Raw genomic sequence first — 5,559 nt, forward strand, 5'->3', positions numbered from 1 at the left:
ACAAAGCTAGAAAGAGGTTTAGTTTTACACGCTGCGTTAAGTGTTAATGTGGAACATCAAGGCTGTCGACTAGAAGCTTACAGAAATCATTCAACGCCGTCAGTTGCTCGTCTTCATCTCTTCAAAAGTCCCGGTAATCGTTGTCATGACGACAATCAAACTTGGAGAATTTGGCGCGGATCGAAAATACTCATATCACGTGAGTGGAAGTCGCCAAGATAAGTGTTTCCCTGTAGAACCAATGAAAGGATTAATGCATCAGTTGCATAGATGTTTAAAGGACAAGTTCACCTTCATAAACATAAGGATTGAGAGAATGTAGCAATATTAGTAGAACACATCATTGAAAGTTTGAGGAAAATCAGACAATCCGTTCAAAAGTTATGAATTTTTGAAGTTTTTGTGCAGTACCCGCTGGATGAGAAGACTACTGCAGTGTATGAATAACTTAGATGTCACATGCGTACAACAATATAAGGAAAATATAAAGAGAATTTCACAAAATTCCATCTTTTGAAAAAAGTACACATTCCCCTGACTCGTTACCGACAAATGTTATGGGTAATATTATTCCCCCTGCCTTTAGAAAGAGGCAAGTCAAGTGCTCTTTTATTATGCGAAAAAAGTGAAAATATGTTGAATTTTCTTTTACATTTTCTTCATACTGTTGTACGCATATGACTCACAAGCTGTAGTAGTCTCCTCATCCAGCTGTTCTAACACAAAAATTAAAAAAATTCATAACTTTTGCATCGATTGTCCAATTTTCCTCAAACTTTCACTGATGTGTTCTACTAATATTGTTGCATTTTCTCAATCCTTATGTTTATGAAGGTGAACTTGTCCTTTAAGTAATAATCTTGCATAATGAAATGGAAAATGGCGTGAATTACATAGATTACATATACACAATGTACCCATATAGTATATATTTGTTCTACATAGTATATGGTAGACTTTTACACCAATTTTGCTTTACAATCGCTATCTATCAATCAACACACACAAATGATGATGATGATGATGATGTGTGTGTATTCTGAAAACTTTTTTTTAATTAAATGGAGCAGTTGTGTTCGGAACAAAATACATAGTATGGAAATGTTTTATGACATACTTTTCATGTCGATAAACTTCCTAATCTTGCTTTGGCTATTCACATCTGACGGTCATTTCTATGACTGTATACATTGTATAACGCAGACTTTGATCACATAGTTATAAACTTGGCAATTTGGTTTTTACCGTATTTTGCAAGGAGACACCGACGCAGAATGTAAGGGCTAGAAACATAAAGAAAGAATTGTCTAGGAATGATAAACGTTTAAAGTTTCAACAATGCACACAGTAGACCCAAACGGGATTTAAGTTGTTATTAAGAACTCGTGTAAGATGTAGGCAATTGATAATAATACAGTGATGCTAAGAAGACGTTTACATGCACGATCATTCTGTTGCATAAAGTCAGAAATCATATCCCTTCATTGCAAAATTATTATTAAATTGTTACAATTCTAACAATGTGCATGAAGGACATGCACTATTTCTACTTGATTAAACAAAAAGACAGGTGTGGGTAAGACTTCATTGAGTCAAAGTGAATGGGAGATTCGTATCCTGTTATGACGTCATCACTGTAAATAGTGAATGTACGGGCTATTAACAATACTGTGCTAAGTGCCATCTATTCGGAGGAAAAACATGTAGAATTTCAAACTTTCATAACTTCAATATTTTTAGGTCGATTTACATGGAACCCTCGCCACCATTTTGCCATCTTGTTTGTTTCATTTCGGACAACTTGAAATATTAGTGAAGTTCCTTGTTAAGACAGACAGTCTATCAGGAAGACGGACTCAAATCTTATCTGAGGACAGTTTTAGGAGCAGCGTTAAGCCAGTACGCTGAAACACCCCATGGAGGCTTGTACATGTTCTTTACCCCAAAAGAAGAAGAAGAAGAAGAACTTAAACCTAACACTATATCATTATGGTCATCTAGTGTTCGAAGCGGAAGCAGTATCCTTTAATTTGTTTGCCTGTCATCTAATTGGCACAATTAAAGCATTGTTACGTCATGCTGTGATTAGAATCATTAATCTTTTTTTATGATTCTAATGTAAAGCAACCGTATCAGCCTTCGAGCTGCTGGATTGTTATTTTATATTTTTCATACTTGCACAATAAACCATGTTGATTGAATGAATGAATAAATGAATAGTGGACTAAGTCGAATTTGTAACAAGCCGTTTGTGTGCTGTGATGATGACAGAACAGGGATTCTGGGAGTGACTCTACTATACATCCATGGACAGAGTTAAGAATCATCCCTCGACTGCATGGGACTGGAGGCATCTAGGATAATACTTTATCGGATATAGCACAAAACTGGGCCCCCGTTTTGTCAGAAGATCAAATCGATTCTAAATTTTCTTAACACACAGGCTGCCATAGACTTATGATAGAAATCAATTATATAATCAAATAGAACTCTTCATAATTGATACAGGGCCCTGGTACAAGTAATTGACTGAATGTACAGTAGATCTCAAGAATACAAATCTAGAACTAGATTACTTTTGTACTCCCCTCCCCCATTCGGAAAAGTATGATGTATACATACTTAGATTTCACATGACGGGAAATCATTTGTTTTTTTAGCCGTGTATATTGCTTATTGGGGATAAATAGTTGTCATGGTCTATCCTAGATTCTGGAGTCCTGGGTTACGCGGATTCCGAAGTCCTGTAGGGTTATTAGGGTATGGGTTAGGATTAGTACCCAATTTTATGTGGTACAAAATGAGCTCTTTTGCGATTTCACCAGTACAATGATATACCAAGCTCGCTCAAAAGGCCACCAGAGTGGCGCTCGTGGTGCGCTACGGTAAACGGCTTACCTGGTTCGCCAAGGCTACTGGTGTGACTTTATTAGCTCAACTCATCGCCGCTGAGTATCTTCAACCTGTTCAGTATACATAACTCCTCCTCGTCTCTTTGATTGAACAACACATGTATTTAGTCCAGGCTCGAAATATATCTGGCGTATTCCAAGTTATGCAGCGTAATCCTGAGAAGAGTCAGATATGTTTTAAAACAGTCCCTTCGACACCAGCAGTAAACGCGGACGTTCACGGATAAACAACAACGTCGAAATACAAAGGGGAGAGAATCAGTATTTCCCCCATACACTTGTCGCTTCAGCGAACTTGTAAGGAGTCGCACACTGTTCGTCGCAAGGATGAGCCACCTTTGCACCGGAGCTCACCCGCTGCTCGAGTGTCCGTTGTTATGCAAACGAGCTCCCAGCCTTGTCACTAGGTTTCCTATTATTCTACTCCATCTTCTCCTCTGCTCCCATACTGTTACGGCAGAATGGATGCCCTGTTGCGATAGATCAATACGTGTTTAGATTTGTAATTAAGTCCTTTTCAGTACTCACTTGCATTTTCAAGAGCATGAATAGAATCTGTGCTGTTTGAAACGAATGCATTCTTTCCTTGTAAAGAAAAGCGGAAACCTTTCCTGCAGTGCAGCGTTGTAATCGAGGCATGTGTACCAGAAAACAGAAACAGAGTATACACAGAAAACAACGTTTTACCCGAGTTTTACCACACGGAGTGAAAGTTAGGGGTGCTGAAAATGTATCGTCAAAGTAAAGTGTATAATGAACTCATTTTGTATCATGCAATGTCTACTGATGTGACTTTCTGTTGATAGTATTGTTGCTCGTATAAGTCAATATTTCTACATTTAAAAAAACCTGAATAAAGTTGATTTTCTTGCCATTTTGTTGCACCTTTATGCCATGCGTAATGGAAATGATTCTTGCAATGTAACACAATTTGTTTGCAGTAGGATGGAATTTATCCTCCTTGTTCAAGATGAGATGAAGAGTTCAGACATCATGCCATCTGTTGAAACACCCATTGCAGTCATTCCGAGATCCATAAACTTATTAGACACAATCCAAAGATAATAGTTCATGCCGCCCTCTCTCGACGTCATCCAGGACAACTTTTAAACCACGTTACGGGTTGCCTGTAACTAACCCCCCCCCCCCCTATACTATCATCACTTCTAAGGACACAGTATTGATTAATTTAAGTTGAAAAGTATACAGCACGTCTAAATCCATTTAGATCCATCATATTACTAGGTCCACGGATCCGTGTACCCTGAAAATAAACACACAACAAAGGTTACTGATATAGCAGTATTTTAAGTGTTCAAACAGTCTGATAATGTTTACTCGCAGAGATAGACCGTCGATATATATACAGGGTCTGGGTTATGTGAGGGGAACGGATATGGATAGCTCGATCCTGTCAAAACAGTTTATCAGAAATCGCAGAGTTAATGAGGCAATACTTCATGATGCAACATGGTCACACGTCAAAGGTGCTTAGCATTCATTAAACTGACAACTGACAGAATGATTTACCATAAATAAACAGTGATTGATTATAGGTAGTCAATTTTACATGCATGTAAAATATCAACCTACCCTGTTGCCTTTACACTGACAATATTTATATTTCGACAACAAAACAGTATGATGGATCTAAAATATCGCCTCGAATTTGCGGAGTGTCTTGATTTGACACTTCATAGTAATCCAAGATAATGATCATTGAGTATAAACAATTACCGTCGTTTATGAGTCCACTAAAAGTCAAGTTCAAGTTAAATAAAGTACACATAGTTTAAAAGCAAGGACAGTTGAATGGGGGTTGCGAGGGGTGGAAATTAATTACAGTCATATCGTTTTCAATCTGACTCGTTCTCTAAGAACAATGTCGGTCGCAGTCACACTGCAAAACTGGATGATAAGTGTCGTTTGGCCACAACTGTGTCTGAAACTTTGTTTGAGATAATGGGGACATCAAACTACGTTTCGAAAGAGGGAAAATATGCTTTAATGCTCCTCCTTCTCAGGTCCGATGAAAGCGTCTTTCAGTGTTTCAAGAGCAAACGGTCTGACCTTGTATGCGAACGAACAACATTACTGCAAGCAACATCAAGAAAGGTCAAAGCAGTCACCCAGAATCAAGTGGATACGAGGGATTTCCCCCACGATCCCGGGGTAGTTCAAACCCTCACCCCCTCCCCTCCCCATCTCGCCTTAAAGACAAAATCTGTTGAATAGCTTCCGTCATCTACTAACACACCCTGTATAATCGAGCAGGGGAGATGTCAAAGACAATGATTACAATCGTTTCAAAACTTGAGTTTGTGACTATCTTACAGCGATCGGTGGCTTCCGATGGGGATACTATATTTGGAATAATGGCGGGAAGGTAACTATGGACAGCAGGCATAGTGTATCAACGATTCTTATCCTTACTGATTTTTCGTCAGCAGTTTCCTCGTGTCCAGTACGAGAAATAATAGCATCGAAACAAGACCCAGCATATGCAAATCGCAGAGAGAGAGAGAGAGAGAGAGAGATGGAGGGACGGAGGGGGAGAAGAGAGGAGATAAAGTCAATAAGACAAGGAAAAATTAATTTTGGGGTTAGCCGAAAATGATCGCTTTTATAGTCATTCTAAAAGAGAGCA

This window comes from Diadema antillarum, unplaced genomic scaffold (genome assembly GCF_040938485.1).
Source record: "Diadema antillarum isolate AM-2024a unplaced genomic scaffold, OU_Dant_1.0 scf00000110, whole genome shotgun sequence".
NCBI classification, from domain to species: Eukaryota; Metazoa; Echinodermata; class Echinoidea; order Diadematoida; family Diadematidae; genus Diadema; species Diadema antillarum.